Genomic DNA, 22,860 nt, shown 5'->3' with positions numbered 1-22,860 from the left:
AAGATTTAGAAGTATAACTGCTGTGAATTTTTACTGATGAAATGCTGAATTGTGACCTTGGCTATTGATATGGTTGGTCACATGTGATAAAAGGCAAACATTTGTACGTGAGAACACAGGCAAACTGGTTGGCTTAGAAGAAACTTCAAATCTATTTTTATAAATGGAACAGAAAAAGTGGAGTCAAATAACATAGCAAGAAAAAAGAAAAAAAGAAAGATAAGTTTACCTCACAGTCCTGTATGGTAAAAATCCCGATGATCTTGAGATCATTTATCCTGCAATCAGAATAGCACCCACTAGCCCAGAGGTAAAAGTAAAACTTCTGAGCTGCTAAAAAAAGGAAAGAAAGAAAAAAGTTTAAAAAGCTATATACTAAAGCTCACAGACTTTATCAGTAGAAAATTTTCTAACATTTAAACATTTAAATAAACTTGATTATTTATTCCCCTGGCCACAGGAGATTACAAGCAATAAGTTGTTTTTTCCCCCTAGTCATTATAAACCTCAGGATTTGTTGTGTGTCTACTGTGTGTGAGGGATAGTTACATAAATAGCTAATTTTTTTCTCCCCAAAGCCCCAGTACACAGTTGTATATCCTAGTTGTAAGTCCGTCTACTTCTATGTGGGACGCTGCCACAGCATGGCTTGATGAGCAGTGTGTAGGTCTGTGCGCCCAGGATCTGAACCAGCGAACCCCAGGCCGCCAAAGTGGAGCATGGGAACTTAACCACTATGCCACCAGGCCAGCCCCTAAATAGCTAATTTAATCCTATGAGCTATGTATTCTGCTTCTTTTCATTTCACAGACAAGGAAACTGAAGTCGAGAGAGGTTGATAAATTTGCCCAAAATCACACAGTAGAAACTGGTAGATCAGGATTCAAACACAAGTGTTTCATTAGAGAGCACATTTTCAGGTATTAATGGCAGACCTCAGGGGCTGTGCATACAGTGATGAGCAGGTCAGAGGATGTTCCTGCTGTCACAGTCTACCAGGGACGAGGAACTGTAAGAGAAGAGAGAGCTGGCAGGAGCAGGAACTGATGCTGACAGTGAACAACAAGGAAAGACGCTGAGGGTTGGGAAGCACCAAGCTCTTTACAGTTATTATTTAATTTACTCTTTACAACGATCCTGCAAGTCAGCATCAGCACTTTTCAGATGAAAAAATTGAGGGTGTAGAGTTAAGTAAATGTTCCCAAATTGCATAACTAGTAAATAGTAGACCTGGGGTTTGAATCCAAGTCTGTCTGACGTGAAAGCTTAATTTCTTTCTCCCACACCTCACTACTCTAACAAAACCCCACAAAACAGGAACTTAAAAAGCATTTCAGTCTAGGCCACTCTGTATAAGAGGAAACAGCCCTGGATACACTACACTAGCCTGTGAGGACTTTGTTGAATTCATAAAATGGTTGAATGTAAAAATGGTACAATAATGAACTTGTAAAATTAAGACCCTAATATTCAAAAACTGGTTCCACTAGGTTGATTACTCTCTGTTTAAGAAAACAGGGGAATGTATAGCATATTTTTAAAAGTCTAAAAATAGATACAGTTAAAATAAAACTAATTTGTGGATTTAAAGGGATGAGCTTCAAATATCTGGAAAATTCCCCTACGTGGAATATGTCTTTTCTAATGATACTTGATAAATAAAATTTTCTGTGTTGAAAATAATACAAATAGACATATTAAAAAGAGGTTAACACTATTTTGTGTCACAGGGCCCAACAAAAATCATCTCAACACTTTAATACCAACTTGGGTTACGTGTTAATACTAGGTTATACAGTATCTGAAAAATGTTTCTATGAGTTATAAGAAATTATAATTTATCAGGAATTCAAGCTATTAGATAGGTAAAATAATTGGATTTCTTCCCATACTATACCTTTCTGAGGAAAAAAAGACACTAGATGTTCTCAAAAAACCTCTGAACTTAAAATTCAGTTATAACAGCAAGTAAACAAAGGGTTGACTTTAAGGAATAATGTATAAGTTATGTCTTAAATGCAATATTTAACTGTATTTCCTGCACTTTTCCCATCTACAGTGCTATATTGATGATTGGGCTCATTATGATAATCATGATCCACAATGTGCCCTCTGATCTATAAAAAGACAAAAAGCTAAGAAATACATTCAATATAATTTGAATAATATATTTGATTTCTATCTTTTAAAAAATTAGCCAACTATTGCTTATCTAGTAGTTTTCAAATAACTCAAATATTAATTAGAAAACTTCATTCTCCAGTCTATTCATGGGAACACTTGAAAAAAATATTTATGGAAAGCATTTCTAGAAATATAAGAAAATCATATTTTTGTTTATTGCACATTATTTTTTTTGATTTGTGTGTTCTTTTAAAGTCCCATGTCCTGCTTAGGTGTTTGATGTACTTTTTTTTTTTTTTGCTGAGTAAGATTCACTCTGAGCTAACATCCATGCCAATCTTTCTCTATTTTTTAGTATGCAGGCCACCAGCACAGGATGGCCACTAACAGAGAGGTGTAGGTCTGCGCCTGGGAACCAAACCTGGGCTGCCCAAGCACAGTGCGCTGAACTTAACCACCAGGCCACTGGGGCTGGCCCATGTTTGAAGTATTCTTTTTTTTTTAAAGATTGGCACCTGAGCTAACATCTGTTGCCAAACTTCTTTTTCTTTCTTTTTCTTCCCCCCAAATCTCCCCAGTACCTAGCTGTTTACTCTAGTTGGGAGTGCCTCTGGTTGTGCTATGTGAGATGCCGCCTCAGCATGGCTTGATGAGTGGTGCCATGTCCACACCCAGGATCTGAACCGGCGAAACCCCAAGCCTCCGAAGCAGAGCACGCGGACCCAACCACTTGCCCAGGGGGCTGGCCTCTGAAGTATTTTTAACGAAAAATTTTAATAATTTAAAAATAGCTACTAAGAATTTTTCACTTGGTCAGTGGACATAGACAACATCCAAACAAACAAAAAAATACCATTCTTTACTTAATAGCTTTAATGTTTTACTTGTGTTGCAAGAAAACTGTGTGGGAGATAATTACTTAATTTAGACCTATGTATTTGTATACTCAAAAGTGGTGCTTTATGTCAATGACAAAAACTTAATTGTGCATAAATGTTAGTTTTGTCCAAGCCCTTTTGCTAATTGTGGGGAATTTTTTTAAAAATCAAGGAAATGGATGTAGTTTAAAGTACAAGAGAAAGGGAAACATTTTCTTCCTGGGTATTTACATGGGGGATGGAGGATGCATAGTCACAACTACTTTTTCTAGATTTTCCAAGACAGTTCCAATTTTAATATTCCATTTTGAAACCATGTTGAACCATTCACTTTGGTTTTTGTTTCAAAATGTTTGGACACCATAGAGGGTAATGCTCTAATATTTTTAAGAAAATCTTACTTTTACTTTGATTCCAAATGATATCTAGGAACATCAGAGAATTTCTAAAGGTGAGTCTCACACTTATAAAAACTTAGAGCATTTAATTCATAAAGAGTAACTGATTTTGAGCGGGTCTTCTGATGGGCTTCAGAAATTTTATGAAATATGATTTATAACAATATACAGAGATCTATTTATGAAGCTAGAGATTCTCTGAAATTCTTTCTTCTAGCTTAAGGCTTCATACAGCACATGCATAGTGATTAATCTGCAGGTTAGAAAGAGTCCGTCGTCTATTATTAGGACAGCATTTCAACCATGTAAAAGAAGGTATTTCTCCTTTTAAAAACATGTACAATAATTATATTTTTTAAGAAATCGCTTAAATATTGAATCAGTATGACAGGCTTGTCAAAGCCACAATTGAGTAATTGGCCTACAATCGTACTTTGCACACCTAGATGAGGCTCAGATAGTAGACTCGTTAAAGGAACATAATATCGTGTTTTCTTCCCTTTTGAAGGAAAGGAAACATTTTAGTGGTAGAAGTGTAAAGACAGAACATACCTATTTCTTGCTTATAAAAGAATATGTTGAAAGGGAACCTTATCTCCACCTGCTTGACATCTTCTCAGAAAAGACTAATCTTTTAATTTCCTTTCTTTTTTCTCCTTACAACTTTTAATTGGTTCACGTGTTCCAGACCTCAGGGGACAATGTCATCTTTCAACTTTAATGTGGCGTATTCTCAATATCCTAATGCCTATGCACATACAATGGGTGTGATTTTGATGACTCCTAAGACATACTTGTTTTTGTGTCCTACTTGTGTCACCTATCTTTTGTGACAGTTATGACATACTTCTTACATATCAAATAAAGATTTTAAATTTACTTCTTTTCTGAGATTAATTGCACAGAAAGTTATATATTAGGGTCATTATTACTGACTCATTATGACCCTGAAGGTATGTTTTAATAACGAGATCATACACACGTACCAAACAGGAGAGCTCTTCTAACCATCTACCCATTCATATAGATTGGATCTAAAAGCTGCCACAGAAAGCCCAAAACTCAATTCACGTTAGAGGACTGGAAATGAGAGAGCATTTCTGTTTGTATTTGATTTCCTGGTTCTGTGTCTTTATATAACTAAATGATGTGAATTCACATAATCGTGGCCAACAGCCAAATCTTCCACAAGTGCTTGTGAGTGTATATGTTCATGAGCAGACATAGCAAAGATTCCTCTCTTTGTAATTCATAAACTTTTATATCTAGACAGAAGCAAGCACAGTGTAATGTGGGAGCATTATTTCTGATGTGTGTTGTAATAATTTGCAGAGACCATTTAGACAACTAAAAATATATGAATTAAATGTGGTGCTTCTAAAGAGAATTTTTCTTTTTTTTCCACTCTGGAGAAAATAATTTGCTCTTTTACTTAATTATTTTTTTCCTTATAACTCAAGGAAACCTATGACATTTTTTCTTGTAGGTTTCTTAAATAACATACTATAAAAATAACATATAGTAAATTCAAATTTAATTAAATAGGGAAATATTTAAGAATGAAACTTTTACATAACACTCTTCCTTGAAATTTTGATAATGCCCTTACCTGAAATTTTACTGAGCTTCAAAATTCATAAATGTTTTTCCCCTTTCTTAAATAAAACATCGTCCAACATGTGATTGGAAAATAAAAACTTACATATCAGAATATTGTCATTATGTCTATTCATTGTATATGACATACTGCTTTATGTGATTGACCAATTTAATCTGTAAGTGATGTGTGTGGTCACTATTAGCAGCTTAAAATAGTCACAATGAACTAGATGTTGATTTTCTTTTCTTCTCCCTAAAGCCCCCCAGTACATAGTTGTAGGTCCTTCTAGTTCTGCTGTGTGGGATGGCACCTCAGCATGGCTTGATGAGCAGTGCTAGGTTTGCGCCCAGGATCCGAACCAGTGAAACCCTGGGCCACCAAACTCGCGTGCGAACTTAACCACTCGGCCATGGGGCCAGCCTCCTAGATGTTGATTTTTAAACCAAGAGAGCATTAGTGGTTTACTACATTTTCTCAGTTTGAGTGCATCATCTGGGAAGAGCAAGACCTTTTGCCATCCTTTATGGTCAAAATTCATTCTTTTAAGTCATTCTACCCCCCTCAGTGTTCACCGGAATGAGATTCAACAGCAGCTCTCAAAACCCATATTTCACGATCATTCCATCTCATTCAGCTCACAGCACTGCTTCTCTTTGCTGTGCCTTTGATATCTCCAGAGAGCCTCTCTATTGACTCCTAAAAATTCCCCCCTCCACCCTCCATCCTGCTTTAGCTATCACCCTGTCTCTCTCCTCTTCCTCCTGAGAGAGGGCTACATTCAGTCCCTCCTTTTTCTCGTCTCTCGTTCACTCCTATATTCTCTCTCTTTTTTATTTTTCTTTTTCTTTTAGTAAAATGTATATAACATAAAATTCTCCATTTTAACCATTTTCAAGTGTACCGTTGTGTGGCATTAAGTACCTTCGCATTGTTGTGCAGCCATCACCACTATCCACCTCCAGAACTTCTTCATCTTCCCAAATGGAAACTCGATACCCATTAAACAGTTAGCTATTGCTCCTCTCCCACCATGAGCCCCTGGAACCACTATTCTACTCTCTGTCTCTATGAGCTTGACTTTCTGTCTCTACTGCTCTATGGCACATAAGTGGAATCATACAGTATTTGTCCTTTGGCAACTGACATTTCATTTAGCGTAACATCTTCAAGGTTCAGCATGTTTCTTTAATTCTCTTTGTTCTGACCCTGTCTTCTCCATGTCATTGAAACGTTCCTTGCCAAAGTCACCAGTGACTCCCTACTTACTCAGTACTCTGGAAAATTGTCTTTCTTTATTTTTCAGTGGTCAACTACGGTGGCTTTGGAACTTTTTAATACTCTCCTCTCTTCTCATTTCTAAGACATCCCTCTCTCCTGATTTTCCTCCTCCATTTCTAGCACTTCTTTGTGGGCTCCTCTCCACCTTAAATACTATTTTTCTTCTTTCTCTATGTACATTTTAGAGCACGCCCCTTGGGTGATCTTGTCCATTCCCATGGCTTCTACTATCATCCATGTGTAAAAACCATAAAGACTCAGACTCTTTATCTCCAACTTAGCTTTGTTTCCTGAGCTCCAGAGGATGGCGAACATCTGTAGCTGGAGATCTCCACATGAATACTCCACAGATAATATGTTCAAAACTGAACTTACTATATTTCTCTGCAGATTTATATCAACAAATGGATGGAACCATCCTCTGAGTCACTCTTGACTTTTTAACTTTCCCTACCCATAACATTTAATTGATATCTTAAGTTTCCTCAGTTTTTGCCCACTTAATATCTCTGGAATATCGTGTTCTCTTCTATTCATTCTTGCTGCTACTGCTACTTGTCAATTCAAGTATTATTCTTCTCTTTGGGATCACTGTCACAGCGTCCTAACGAGTCTGCTTCTCTTCCTTCAGTTTCATCCCCAGCTAATATATTCTCCACCTGCTGCCAGCATGATCTTTCTACAAAGCAAATCTGATTGTATTGCTCTCTGAATAAAATTTTTGAATGCCTTTTCATTGCCTTCGGGAAGAATTCCAAACTCCTTTGCATAGCATGCCGTGTTCTGCAGGATCTGGCCTCTACATCTAAACCTCAGCACTTGCTGCTTTCCCTTATGCATTATCAGTTTCTACAGGCATGATAGACTGCCCTCAATGCACTCTTCTCGGGCCATCATGTCTTTGTAGGTGCCATTCCCCTGGATAACTCCTACTTGTCCTTTAGGACTCAGCTCCAGGGCTACCATCTCCAGGAAACCTTTAGGTGGGTATGTAGTGGATATGATGATGTGCCGCTTGGGTTCGTCTACCTCCTCAGGACTGAAACACTTATTAACCCAACTGCTGGTGTGTTGGTGACAGATAGATCTCAGCTAAATTTTAATTTGGATATTGCCCTTGGTTGAAGAAAGCCACTTGCTTAAGGGCATGCCCTCCATCCTAGGGGTAGGCCATACACAATGACTAGTTGATACTGAAGTATAAAGACCTGATCCCATTGCCCCAACTGGGACAACTCTGCAGCTCATCCTAGCTCCATAATTCTCCCAAGGGATGGCTGAGGACTTTGTATGCTAAGTTGGGTATCACAGCTCAACTTCGTCTTCTGCCCAATCCAGCTTCTTTCACTTTCCTCTATAGGTTTTGATTCTGAAAGCAAGCCTCCTGCACACAAATCTTCATCTTAGAGTCTGTTTCTGGGAACCAAATAGCAACACTGGGTTAGGACCCTTGACACCACTTGCTTATTCCTATCATATCTCTTATCCCTCTAAATCATAATTGTCTGTTTACTTGTGGGGCTATGCCTAAATATAGTGAGCAACTTGAGAACAGGGATTTTCAATCTTGTCTTTTTATCTTCACTTCCTTTTTATCCTCACTCATTAAATCTTTCTAAATAAATGAATGTGTAAATGAATGCATGAGATCACCATCTTCAACAGCCTTGGGGGTTTTCCTAAAATCAATTCAATCCTTCCTGAACCTTATTTCTTTTAGGAATAGCCCCAGAAAATCTGGATTGTCTCTCCTAGGATGTATTTTAGGTTTGCTGCTGCTCATGCTTCATGAAACTGTGAGAAGCATAGATTTGGAGATCTGGATTTAGAAGCCTAGATTGAATTCTCAGTCATCAAAGCTGTGTAACTTTTAGCAAATCATATGACCTCTTCACGTCTTGGTTTTATCAGCTGGAAAATAGTAATATCTAGTCCATAAATACTGTTTGGCAGTAAATAAATGAGATAATGTCTGTGTGAAGTGATGGCACGTAGTAGATACTCCCTTTTTTTTTTCTGTTTAGATTTAACTTACTCTTCTTATAACAATTTGCAAAGAAATAAGTTATAGTAGTGTGGTCTTACCGAGATGATCTCATTAGCTCTCATTATCTTCTCCTGCCCACCACCTGGCAAAAATCCATCATTCTCTGCTACTGTTCTTATTTTAGAAGGGAAAAAAGGGGCTGCTGAAAGCGTCTACTCAACAATGCAAGTCCCTGCTTGCTACAAGTTTTGTTATTTATCATGAGCCATCAAATTTGCTAGTGGCAAGAGGTGTGGCTAGGCGTGTCTGAGAGTGAATCAAAGGTGAGTACATGACATGAATGTAACACTACCTGATGGGTTTCAGTGAAGCGTAGGAGGGACTAAAATGATTAACAGAAGGCAAGGAAAGGTTAAAGGTATGGTAGCAAGGTATCCCATATTTAGGTACCTGACTCACCCATATTTCCAGTTTTCTTCTTCCCAGTACTTGGAAAATTACATTTCTCAGCTTCTTTGCAGTTGACTGGGCCATGTGGTAAGCTCTGGCCAATGACTGGGAGTAAAAGTAATAAATCACATGTAGGGAAAAGTATTTAAGAGCCGGTGATCAGATCTCAGCTAGAAGAAGTGTGGAATATTGAAGGACGTATGCCCTGGACACTTTCCCAGACCTGGAGCAGATTCTGCAAAAAGTTGAAACAACCTTTTATTGTGTTAAACTGCTGAGATGTTCCTGTTACTTGTTACCACCACAAAACTTAGCCATTTCTGACTAATGCACTGGGGCTCAGGAAAATTCAGGATAAATATGAATAAACAAAACATTTCAGGAAAAACAGGAACCATGGGCAGCTGTCTCTGGAAACAGAACGGGGAGGTTGTTCAGGACCCCTGTTGTCAATCTCTACTCTACTGTTCCACCACTAAAGTAACTTTGCTTCTCCCTTTGAATCTGCTCCTTTCTATGTCTATCTACTTCTGCTCCCACTTCTAATTGCTAGTTGTCTTTCTCTGCATCGTTGAATCTCTGTGTCATTCATCTTTCAAAGAGACAGAACTCAGTTGGTCCAATTTGGACAACCATCAGGAAGGGCTCTTGAACCACGCTACTTCATAGGCTGCTGGGTAGTCTACAAATTGGCTTTTCTTGAGTCAAATGCCCAACCCTGCTCCAATTATGGGGTTAGGTCACGAGATACAAAACATGGCCACTGATGCGTAAGGAAAAGCTTGAGGCCTCTCCCCACTGTCAGGAACTGTGGATTAGTGTCCTGTTAGATAGGTGCTGCAGATATGGTAGGCACCATGTTGGCCTGTTCAGTAAACTGAGATACACACCTCGAAGGTCAGGCTATTACTCCATTGTTGTGCCCACTGGGCATAGAACTGGTTGCACAAATGCCTTGACTTTGACCTAGAAATTGACCTGTGATTTCTGGGTTAGGAAAAAATTTGGGTTGAACTGACTAGTCTTCCTAGATGAGACAGGAAAAGTAGATCTAATGACCCTGGGTCAAATGCAGGAGATTTCTGGCCTCTTAGACACTTGTTGATCAAGAACTAGATATTTGATTTTGAGAATTTATTTTGGTTGATAATAAGCACAAAAGACAATAGTTATTTTAGGGCAGTATAAAAATCAGTGATTTAAATATGGTTTTAATGTTAAAATATAAATTAGGGACTATTTCATTTTATCCTGGGCATTTGGTTAACTTATTCATAAATGTGAAATAAGAGCTTCCGTTTTCTCTTAACGTTACCTTCTTACCTGCCATAGTCTCTTATGAATATTTTTTTTTTTAAAGATTGGTACCTGAGCTAACAACCGTTGCCAATCTTTTTTTTTTTTTCTGCTTTATCTTCCCAAACCCCCCGTACATAGTAGTATATCTTAGTTGCAGGTCCTTCTAGTTGTGGGTTGTGGGACACCGCCTCAACGTGGCCTGACGAGCGGTGCCATGTCAGCCCCCAGGATCCAAACCCTGGGCCACCGCAGCGGAGTGCGGCAACTTAACCACTCGGCCGCGGAGCCAGTCCCCTCTTAGGAATATTCTTTTTAATGCATGGTAGTCTTTGCTTGGGGTGTATTTATTTACCTTCTTGAAATGCTTATTCTATTTTAAACTCTATTTCTTAACCCTGCCCCTATTGTTTAACCTTTCCCTGAGGCACCTTCTTCTCTTTCCCAAAGTAACCCACTGCCCTCTCAAACGGCCTCAACTCCCTAACCACCCTCCATTCCACTCCCAATCAAAACTCCCATTGCCTCTGAGGGGATCTCAGTTGGGCTTAAGAGGACCTAAGCCAATTAAATACTACAAACTAAGCTAAGAATTTCTGGTAATTAATTGATAAAATAAAAATGCAGAACAATTTTTTTGCTCAGAGATGTCTTTCCACTGTTCTTTAAATTATTGCAGTTAGGTTCTTTCAGCTTTCTTTTGACACTACAAACAGAATAGGGGTCTCACTAACACTAACTTTTGGTTAGAGGTAAGGATACAGGACAGAGAAGGTGGATTTAATACTTTTTGAGAAACTATTACCACAATACAAGTAATTTAAGAGGCTATCATTTATAAAACATATTCTTATTTCAGGGATGTTAAGCTGTGAAAAAGTGTGCCATAAATTCTACCGAAACATAGTAAGTGGTAGACATTGGGTTGGCACACTGTGGGGAAGTAGGAGTGAGGGAGTGGAGTGGGTGCTAGAACTTTTGTTGAGACCAGGTTCAGCTTCCAAACCTGTCCCTTACTAGCCATGTGACTTTGGGCAAAGCATTTATCTTCTTTGAGCCTAAGCATCTTCATCTGAAAAATGGGGATAATAATAGCTATAGGATTATTAGATATTTTATGTAAGATATGGTACACGACAAATTCTAACACAGCAGGTTCTCAGTGGGTATTAGCTAAATTTGAATCTGCCTTTTAAGTAACCTGTAGACTTGAGGGAAGAGGCTCCTGTCCTATCAAGGAAATTGATAGAGAACTGGAAAAACTCTCTGGCTGGGAGAGAAAAGGTCTCAGCCTTGGATGTTCAACCTCTTTGCACTATTGTTAACTTGTTAATAATTTGCTTGTGGTTCCTTCCTTCCTTCATTCCTTCATTCAATCATTAATCTTTGAGTCTCTACTTTTTGTCAGGCACTAGGGATAAAAAGGTGAATAAGACATGGTGGTCTCCAGGGATCACAGAACCCATTTGGGAAAGAAAGACATGGTAAGCAGATAAGTAAGAAGCATTAAACTATTCTTTTAAAAATTGCAAGTCTTTCCATTAAAGAAACAATTTAAAAAAACAAGGTGGATTCCCAATATCTTCTACGATTTGTAAAATGTAGAAGTGTGGGTGATCTAAACTAAACTCTATCACAAAGAAAATTACCTTCTTCAACTTTCTCTTCTTGTTGGAGTTAATTTTGACTTTGAGATCAGGACATATTTTGTTTTTCTTCTGCTCTCACACTCTGCATCTGTTATCTTCTCTGTCAGGCAAGTATAGAAAGTAAACCGGCAGGCAAGAAACAATAAGCACACATCTAGAATCTAAAACAAAAGTGGTAGGTAAAATTTTAGCTCTACCTGCTTGCATAGTGCTTTGCATATGGAATAATGTATCAATAGAACTTTTAGTTTTTTTGTTGAGGCAGCATGGCACAGTGGGGAAAATATAGGCATAGCACAGAATAAGTTTAATTGTTGGCTTTACTACCGACTAGTTGTGTGGGCAAGTCATTTCACCTCACTGTCTGTCAGTTTCCTCATTTGTAAAAATGAGTGATAATGATACTTAAGGGATTATAGTAATAAACATATATGCCTACACATAGTAGGCCTTTAATAAATGTAAGTTATTATTCAAACCATAGGACACAAAAGAAAATATTTTCTCAGCCCTTGGATAACTGTTCAGAATACTCAGAAGCAAGATCTGGGTGCTAGGTGTGCTCAAACATTTTCTGAGCATTTTCTATGGGCCTGGAACTGTTCTAGGCACTGGAGATACAACAGCAAATGTCTCTGACCTCATGGAATTTACATTCTATTGGATCATGAGGATTAAAGGCGATAATTTGAACAAAGTGTCTAGAACTGCATTTTGCTTATAAGAGCTGCTCAATAAGTGTTAGTAACTCCTTCCCTCTCTCCTTCATGATACTCACTCTACAATGCATCAAATCCTTTTCTTGAGACTTGGAGTCAATTGGGCTCAGCTGAGCCCTACATTCACATACAAGAGTAGGGACTGTTGCTGGTGTTGGGCTACATAGCACTTGTGTTCCATAAACATGTTTGAAGTGTCCCTAAGAAGACAGATCAGAGTCTGCAATAGAGGATCAGCATCTATCCCCAACCCAAGGAATACAACTTAAACTATTGCCGGGAGACAAGGTAAAAGCTTAGAATGTCAGTTAACCAAAACCAAGTGTGGAAGCAGATTACAAGTTGAACAGAGCGAAAAGGTCCTGAGTGAAGGCTACGAGTGAGGCAGCAGAGCCGGCTTTCTTGGAGTGCTGCCTGCCTGGTATAGGAGTGCTTTTCCCACTTATAAGCCCAGGCAAGGCAAACGTGCTTGATCTTTGAATGTCTCTCTCTCCGTTTTGCATCACCCCCACATTCCAGGTCTGCCGCTCTCCAACAGCCCTGGGTGTATTTCAGGGTTCAGATAAAGAGCTCACAGTCATCTGGAGGAAATCTTAGTGCAAGCATAACGTTGACACTGTGATGGCCACACTATTACCCAGAGTCACAATACAGGGACTAGAGAATAAGCTGTCAATAACCACCCTCAGATCTGAAGCTTGCTTAAGGGAACACCATGTCTCTCAGCTTTTTACTTTCATGTTCAAGGCCCCTTTGGTGCTGGATGGATTGGGAAGTTGCTGCCTGGGAGGGTCTGTATGGTCTCACAGGGTATCCCAATCGTGAACAGAGGGAGGGGCAGAGGTTAGCACCAGGGGGGTGATACACAGAGTCATGCCTGAGGCTACAGACAGAAAAACAACCCAGGAGGCCAGAATCTGGGAGGATTGAGAACTGGTAGGGAAAAGAGCTGTGAGAGGGGGTGTACAAAGAGGTACAGAACAAACGCTGGAGGTGTTAGACTCGGCATGCTCACTTCCTTGTGATGACGGCTGCTGAGGGGTTGGGTTTGATGAGTTAAAGGTGGTTTTCCAGTCCTGGCCCCAGAAGCACTAGGGGACTAACATTGTCCCTTCTTATTCACAGAAGTGATAGTATATAACAAACAATTATTTATTGTAATATAATTATAATTAATTATAACATAATTAGTAACGCTATAATTATTTATAATAATAAATAAATAATAATCAATCAAAAATTTGCCTTTTAGTACCATTCTGAGGCTGTGGTAACCTCTTAGGCAAAACTCACTGAAATCTACTGTAATGAATTCAGAAGAGAGTAGTCGTCTAAAATAATTGCACTTTAAACGATATATTAAGCCATGCCTACCCTTCTCAACCCTGTCTTGGGAGAGGAAGAAGACAACCAGTTGTAAAAACAAGTTTGGTGTCCCTTTGTCCCTTTATAGGCTGATCCCTTGAGGGACTGTGACATCATGGACCTGAGAAGAAGGACAGGGCCTACGGAGAGCAGGGATGGTTTGGGGCAAGATTATCACATTTTCTATCACTGTCCTCTCATAAAGCCTGGTCTCCTGGCATAGTCTCGCCAAAAGCATACTGACCAAGGCTTAAAATGCAAGTCAGGAGCAGTGCATGGGCAGTCATGCGGGATGATGGTGGGGGTGAGAAGGCGGGGGTGAGATGGGGTGTCCTTAAAGCCAGGCAGAATGTCCTCTCGCCTCCACGTACATCAGGACATTTGGAGAGCACTTTCTGCACTGTAGACAGGATATTTTTAGAGTCTTAACTGCCTCAAAGTGGAAAATAAAACCCAACAAGATTTTTAACTAATTTCTGTGCCTCCTTGGCAGCTGTAATATTATACATAGTAAATATCTAGGGTAAACCAAGTAGTCACATGGGAAAATTTCACACCTCTATTTTGGAATTATGTGCAAAGTTTGCCACATCCCTCATGTTGAATTTCACATAGTTAGATTGATAATCACCCCAGTTGAACATGATGATCTGTAATTAAATATCAGTCATCTTTCTGTTGCATAAAAATATTTGATTTCTCAACTCATGGACAAAGTCTGAAAAAAGGTTGCTGGCTTGCAAGGTTGTAAAAGTTGATTAACAAAGGCTAGAAAAAGAGTGAATAATTTGAGAAATTATTAGGTCCTCTGTTAAAGAAAAAAACAAAAAACATTAATGAAACTTTAGACTCAGTTTCTAACAGAAGAGTAAAACTCAAAGGGCATTAGCTTGTGCAAAAATTGAGCATTAGAACTCTGCAGTCCTCTGGCGTGTACATATTAGCCATGCTTAAAATTCCCCCTTTGTGCTAAAAAGGAAGTATTAGCAGAGCAGTAGAGCTGGGAATGCTACTATCCCATCCCCTTTTATCTTTTATTCCTCTTCATTTTTCTCCCCTTCTCTCCCTTGCTTGCCATCTACTTCTCATCATTTCCTCCCTGTTTCCTTCTGCCTTCTCCTAGACTGTTAATCTCCTGTTTCGTCCCTTCTTATTTACAATCCTGAAGCCCTACCTCTCTCCTTTCTTCCCTATCTCCTTCTTCCTCATCTCTCTCTTCAAGGCAATGCCGTATAGTGGTTATTAAGAGCATGGGCTCTGGAAGCAGATTAAGGCTTCCACTTCCGGCTCCACCATGCACTGAGTGATCTTGGGTAAACTAGTTAATCTCACCGTGATGCCACTATCTCCTATCAGTCAAGGTTCAGTTAGGGAAGCAGAACCGCTACTGCAGGAGGCACTGGGGAAGCGGAGGTCTGAAGCGGGAGTTGGAAGATCAGAGGGGTCACCCATCAGTCCATCTGAGAAGGCAGGCATGTCCACCTGCCAAAATGGGACTGTAAGTAGGGAGCTGGGGGAGAAATCTAGGGGAGCTGTTGCCTTGGAAGGTATGCAGTCAGCATCTGATGATGCTGTGTTTGATCAGCAGGGCCAGAGGTCCCAAAAAAGAGCAGGACATGGAGTGGAGGAATGAGGATAGCAGGAACCTACTGGTGCCTCTATGTCTGCCCATTACTGCAACTAACCATGATGACCTTCAGAGAGTAAGGGCCGCTGCTTTACTTCCGTCTTTCAAATCTCATGCAAATTCCACTTTTGGTCAAATCAAACCCAGAAGGATACAGGGAAGAGGATTCTGGGGAACCTAGGCCTAGCTTAACCAGGTTTTCACAGTACAAACCACCAGGTGAGTCATTTTCAAGATGCAGTTATTAATAATTCATAACTCATGGGGATGTTGTGAAAAGTAAATGAGACTTAACACGTGTAAAGAAAGCACTTATCACACTGTCTGACACATTGTAAGCACCCAATAAATGTTAATTGTCATTTACCCTTTGTTTTTAAGCCATTTCCTCTTACGTTGCACTCTTCTACCTAAGCACAATTACCACATTTCTCAGTGTCATTATCATTGTATTATCAATGTCCAGGAAAATTAGCAAATGATATGGGAAGTGTAACAATTAAATAGATATTATTTATTGAGTACCTACTAGGTGACATACACTGTACCTTTATAAGCGTCAACACTTAGAATGCTTATAACAATCCTATGAGCTAGGTACTATCATGATTCACATTAAAAGATGAGAAAATTGGGCTGTGCTGGTGGCGCAGCGGTTAAGTGCGCACGTTCCACTTTGGTGGCTCGGGGTTTGCCAATTCGGATCCCGGGTGCAGACATGGCACCGCTTGGCAAGCAGTGCTGTGGTAGATGTCTCACATATAAAGTAGAGGAAGATGGGCACGGATGTTAGCTCAGGGCCAGTCATCCTCAGCAAAAAGAGGAGGATTGGCAGCAGATGTTAGCTCAGGGCAAATCTTCCTCAAAAAAAAAAAAAAAAAGATGAGAAAATTGAAACAGAAAGATTATTTACTTGCCCCAAATTGCACCGGATTTAAACACAGTACCAGTTTACAGTAGAGTAATGTTAGCCCAGCCATTTTAAATACCCTGTTTCCATTAAGAGTAGGAATACCACAACTAGAAGGACCGGCAACTAAGATATACAACTGTGGAAGGCGGGGGGGGGGGGGGGGCGGTTGGGGAGATAAAGCAGAAAAAACCCCCCCCCAAAAAAAGATTGGCAACAGTTGTTAACCCAGGTGCCAAGCCTTAAAAAAAAAAAAAAGAGTAGGAATACCATCTGGAGGAAGACCATCTTCAAAGATACAGAACTTCAAAATTTGCGAGAGATCTCAGAATTCCTTTTCCATTGTTGTTGTTTCACACAAAAAACTGGGACAAATAATAAACCTGCCCTGCGTGGTTTGGACTATGATACCAGTGGTCAGAAAGAACTTGAGGTACTTGTGAAGGAGATGGAGAAAAGCTGAAGAAAGGTTAAAGTTAGTTCATAATTAGATAAAATTTTACAACCTGAAACTTGAAAAACTTGCTCCGGATGGACTGCCTGGCCCTTTGTAAAGCATGGCCTTGTGACTTTTACTGGAACGCAAAGTTCCTTCAGTGGTTCCAGTCGCTAACTCTCTTGCCCCTGTCCCAAGCTCAAGCTGTTCCCTCAAGCAGAAACTCCATCCTTGCAACTCCACAGATTGTACTCAGTGGGCTTGTGCAGGCTTCTAAATACTTTTTAAAAAAATTTAAAAGTGTGCAGATGGGGCTTATCACAGTTTCCACCCATCTCTCCTTATTGCCTGTCACCCAGACTTACTGAACTCATCAATGTTAACATGCCTCAAGATAGAAGGCATCGGAGCTTCCAACTTCTGCAAAGTAACAATTTCGAGAAGCAAGATCTGAATGGCTCAAAAGCCAAGCGGTGGAACCACACAGTTTCAACTTTGCCAAATGTGATACGCATTTTGTAAATGAAAAATCCTGAGACATAAATGCTGACTAAATAGGGAGAGAGTGAAGCAGAAAACCTAAGATTGCTCCTGAGTAGGCACAGCTGTAATCCCTGCAAATGCACTTGAAAAAGGGTTAATTGTGTACTTTTCAGTTTGTAGGGCTTGAAGTTTTAAAGTGTGCTATTAGGGAAGTATTGATGTCCAATGACTTGGAACACCTGTGGTATGAAAACTTGAAGGTACTAGAATATGATAAACGATAATGTTTCAGCTATGTTGACAAGCATGTTTAGAATTGGCGTGGTTAATAGTGCTGGTACTCATTTTTATTAACTGTCACTGAAACCTGGGACATGAAAATGATGGCGCTGTAAAATGAATTTGGTTCAAAAGCTGATTTTGTTGTTTTATGACACAGATTGACAAAAGTTTGTGACATAAAGTTTAAAACATGTGGGTGCAGTTAAGGTAACCATAGTATTTACTGGATAGAATCTTTTTTCATATAGATATGGAGAAAAATGGGATTATACATAGAGTCTAGCTTGCTAAAAAGAGACATAGGACCTTGCTTTTATTACAAGAGACAAAGCTCCCTGGGGATCTGCATCTGCAAATTTCTCCTGCTGAGTTCAGTTTCCCGGTTTATGTACCTGAATCTTGGCATCATATTATCTTCACCACTCTCTTATCCTCTTTCTAGCACTTATATCACTAAAGATGCTTTTGTTTGTATGGGTATTTAAATCAAATTATTATTTTAATTTAGTATAAATGCTATAGTTTTGTTCTCCCAACCCCTGGCAACTTTTAGTCTCTGCTCTCAAAAACAAAATGCTTGTTTATAATGCATAGACCAAGATGGCTGTAAACAAGATTTTTAAAAATGCGTAATTGTTGAAATAAAAGAATCTCAATAAATGTGTTGACTACTATTCATTTGGAAGACTATGCAGTTTAGCACAGAATTTCAGAATGTGTGCAATCATGCATTTAACGTAAATAAGTAAATTAATACAAATCCAAATTCCTCATACACTAATGACGACATCTAGAACACATTATATCTTTCTCATTTTTATTCTGAGCATAGCACTTTGAGGCCTGACCTGTGTAATAAATGCACTTTTAGGACAGTAGACTTTCTCAGTTTCAAGGACTCTTTTGAGTGCTCAGGAAAGTATACAGAACTATAAGTTCTTGCGAACTTACAAATCAAAGCAGCCAAATTTTTTGGAAGAAAAAGAGGTGAAATATTCAGATTATGCTCAATCATTGAGTGGGGAATAGTTTTATAGGAGAGGTGTGTAAGTCACACAGTTAATATTAACAATAGCAGCAATAATAATGAGCTGGTGAAGCCTGGAAAACTACTACTCTCATTGGGCTAGAATTTTAGAATTATTTGAACTGCGCTGTCCAATAGAAGTTTCTACAATGATGGAAATGCTCTATAATCTGGGCTGTCAACGGTGGTAGCCACTAGTGATGTGTGACTATTGAGCACTGGAAATGTGACTAGTGCAACCAAGGAAGTGGATTTTTAATTTTATTAATTTTAATTAATTTACAGTTAAATTTAAATAGCCACATGTGGCTAGTGGCTACTGTATTGGACAATGAAGTTCTAAAGTGTTATTGATAAAGCCTCTTTGAGCAATTTCTTTAATTCACTCATTTATTCATGCGCATATTTATGCATATTTTTACTTTCATTAATTCAACAAATATGTTTTGAGTACCTTCTTTGTTTTGGGCACTGAGGATATAACGGTTAGCAAAACTGACCCAGGCCCTACCCTCGTGGAGCTTATATTGTCTCGTGGGTAGATGAACACCAATCATATAATCACGTAGCCGGTGGGATTTAGAATGTAAAGGTTCTAAGATTATCCTGTGTGGCTGATTTTTGTGAGGAAATCCAGGCTTTTCAACCTCTTTCAAGTCTTCTGACTTTCCCCAAGGAAGTGACCTCTGACCTGGAATCTGGAAGATGTTTGGCCCTATGAAAGGGATAGATCTTATCAGTTGACACTACAGAGATCAAGCAGTGTTGGTAGAAACAAATTTAGATAACTGTACTGACTACATATGTAAACAAAATAGTTGTTTCTCTTTAGAAAGAAGAAGAAGAAGAAGATCAGGAACTTAGTGGCTTGGAAGCATTAAAGTTGTCAAAACTGAAAGTAGAACAGTTGATCATAGCATATCTAGGGAGTTTCCAAATCATTTTGTCTCACAGTGTATAAAGGCAGAGACCCTCTTAAGAGCTTCTTTCTCTTTTACTGAAATAAGGTGTAGAAAACACACACACACACACACACACACACACACCCCTGCATATAATTAAGAAGTAAGAGTTCAGGTGACTTATATTTCCTTAAAGAAATATTTTGATGTTCCTGGAAACCTATACCCCTACTGAATAATAGCTAATTTTCTGATCTGGGCCACATCTCTTGCACACATGCCATGTGAAACAGTGCTGATCTCTTCCATTTAAATATTTCCCAGTTCCCTAGGATGGTTATCTGTGAAATAGATGATCTGAGAGTTCAGGAAACAAAACTATCCAAAAGGAGCATAAATAGTGATCAGAATCTAATTTGCATGTAGAATTCCAATCTCCCTGGAAGTTCTAGCTGATAATCTAATTTAACCGTGAAATGATCTACGATAATTTGAAAATAATTATGTACTCTTAAATGAGAAGCCACTAAAGTACGGCGGCACAGAATTAAAGTAGCATGTGACACTCTATAATTTTACCTGCTGTAATTTTAATTTGGGGTTTGGAGTCAGGGTGGTAATACTTCTTCAAAAACATCCTGATCCTGGTAAAATATCCAGGCAGAACATCTAAGAGAAATACACTCTATCACCCTCAAGAGAGTATAAAAAGTGTATCAAGCACCTGCCCCAGGGCAATATTTCACAAATCTGTCCAGTCTTATGGAATGCTGCCAGATGGCTGAGATCTATCCTCCCCACTGTACACCTGAGAGCAAGGGAACCAGGCTAGAGGTGTGTCTACTTCAAAATTATATTGTGTTTAATTAATAGAAAACACTGCATAGGAAACATGCTGGGGGGTGTGCTCTATAGAGCCACTGAGAACCCTTGGGTCAATGCCGTGTTGAATGCTTTTGTCTCACCTACGAATATTGACACATATCCTTCCCTGAGCCTACATGTAAGATCTCTGTGAGTGATGAAAGTGATGGGACATTGCTTCGTAACTCAAGTCCGCAGATACTCTGAGGCCTCTGAACTTTATTGATTGTGCTGAGTTCAATTTTCTGTAAAACCCACACTGACTGTGTTTTCTTCAGGATATGTGCTCACTCCCTCCCCAGAGGTAGGCATTGCTACTAGGGGATCCCTGGGTTGTTTTTACCCTATGCTCAGTCTTTCTAACCTATGGTTTTACATTAAAGAACTTTTGAATAGGCCCTGGGTTATGGAGTGAGAGGTGGGGACGAATAGTGGGTGGGGAGGGAGAATTCAGTTCCTTTCACTGGTGCTCAATCACGGCCTCTCTGTCCCGTCAGTCCTCCAGGTCCAAACCATTATATTAGACATTTTGCAGCCTTTTGCATGCAGTTTACTACACAAGCAAATGATCTTGTGGAATACTTTAACTTCATATAATGTGAAATTTCAAACACACCCAAAAGCAGACACACGAGTATAATGAAGCCCTGTGTAGTCCCATCATTCAGCTTCCACGTGATCAACCCCTGGACTACCTTATTTCAACAACACCTCTACCCACTTGCCCCTTTATGTATTATTTTGAAGTAAATTCATGAATACTTTGCACCTGGATGGAGCAGTTAATAGAAGAGGCCACTGTTTCCCTCAAGATGGCTTTGATCCTTCTTTTCCCAACAGGAAGAAACTACGATCCTTGAGACTCCCTGGAATTTCATTTCAACCTTTCTTGTAGCACCTGTCACTTCTTGTCTGGAATTACAGGTCTTTTTGTACAACATATCTTTCCTGTTGAACCCTCAGTTCCTTGAAGGCAGGACTTAGGACTAATTCATCCAACATTCAATGAATATTTGTTGAATGAAAGAAGAAATGTATGAAGTTGAGTTACAAGGACTAAAATCCAAATTCAGGTCAAGATAAATCCACATCCAGTCCTGGGAACCAAAGCAGCAGACATTTCTTTACTCTGTGATTTGATCTGGCTTTTGTTTATAGATCTTATGTACAGATCTTGAATTTCTTCTAATCGACAATACAGGCTCTAGGCAAAATATGTTTATCTTGAATGATAAAGGAGCTAAATATGGCGAGAAACATATTTATCATTTATGATAATGTGGATAAAAGAAGTGGTTTCATGTTTCGAGTAGCAATGTGTTAATACAAACTTGAAAATGGTGATCCACATTTTGTAGGAAATACAAGAGAAATTTTGAAAGGACAATTTTCTTCCATGGGGTGAAGAAAATGGACTTTGTAGTCTGGCAGACCTGGCTGTGAATCCCAGCCCGGCCTTGAGCAAGTTACTTAACCTCTCTGACCCTTAGCTTCCTAATCTATTAAAATGGAAGAATTTTTCCTTGCTTCACAACATTGTGAAGGATGAAAGGAGACAGCATATGTGAAATCTCCCAGCACTGCCTGTCATATAGTTGGCACTCTTATGTGTTGGTAATAATATTAGCAACCACTTATTGAGAGCTTGCTATATGCTGGCACTAGATTAAACAAGATACAAGTGTTATTCTAATTAATCCTCATAGTAACTTTGAGGACAGTGTTCATATTTTCACTTTTTTGATGAGAAAACTGAGGTTCGGAGAATTAAATAACTTGCTCAAGTTCACACAACTAGTAAGAGCTGGAGCTGGGGTTTGGAGATTTGAACCTGAGTCTTTTTGACTGGAAAGAGGAATTCTTTGTAACTACTGTGCTGCCTAACATTCTTTCATTAAAATTTCTTTGAAACTTTGCATTGAGAAGGGCTATTCTTGAAACCTGAAGGAAAATGTTTTTTCTTTGAATCACTTATTGCTGTTGTAACCATATATAACAGAACCTGAGAAATACACAGCTTTGAATAATTGGGAATTTTTTTTTTTTTTTTTGCTGGGAAAGATTCACCTTCAGCTAACATCTGTTGCCAATCTTCCTCTCTCTCCTTTTTTTTCCTCCCCAAAGCCCCAGTACATAGTTGTATATTCTAGTTGTAAGTCCTTCTGGTTCTTCTATGCGAGCCACTGCCACAGCAGGGCAACTCACAGACGAGTGGTATAATTCTGCACCTGGAAACTAAACCCGGGTGCCAAAGCAGAGCACGCTGAACTTTAACCACGAGGCCGTCAGGGCTGGCTCAGGAATAATTGGGAATTTTTGAAACTGGGAGAGTAAATAATGGAAAGATGAACATTTGAAGATCATATCCATTTTTATTTTAAAAACTTAAAAGAATAGTAAATTATCCAATAGAAATTAATATATTTACTTAAGGGATGCAGAATATACAGAGACTTTTTTTGTAACACCAATTTTAGTGATGTAGCAGGAAGATATACCTAAAGGCATGACTTCTGTAAGGCACCAATAGAAATAGCAGCATCAGAAATGTATAAAACATACAGAATTTGGAAGATCTTAAGCGA

At 39.0% G+C, this 22,860-nt stretch overlaps 1 long non-coding RNA gene across 1 annotated transcript in view; it reads right to left on the bottom strand.

The window, feature by feature from the left end:
• Positions 1-229: 229 nt before the first annotated feature.
• Positions 230-22,860, bottom strand: part of LOC139075547 (uncharacterized) — a 37,754-nt gene continuing 15,123 nt past the window's right edge. Inside the window, exons 2-4 of the long non-coding RNA XR_011526037.1 lie at positions 11,661-11,821; positions 8,725-8,950; positions 230-333 (exon numbers count right to left, since the gene is read on the bottom strand). This is a non-coding gene — a long non-coding RNA (uncharacterized lncRNA). The remainder of the gene's footprint in view (positions 334-8,724; positions 8,951-11,660; positions 11,822-22,860) is intronic.

This window comes from Equus przewalskii, chromosome 14, assembly GCF_037783145.1.
Source record: "Equus przewalskii isolate Varuska chromosome 14, EquPr2, whole genome shotgun sequence".
NCBI classification, from domain to species: Eukaryota; Metazoa; Chordata; class Mammalia; order Perissodactyla; family Equidae; genus Equus; species Equus przewalskii.
This window is presented reverse-complemented; position numbering and strand designations above follow the sequence as displayed.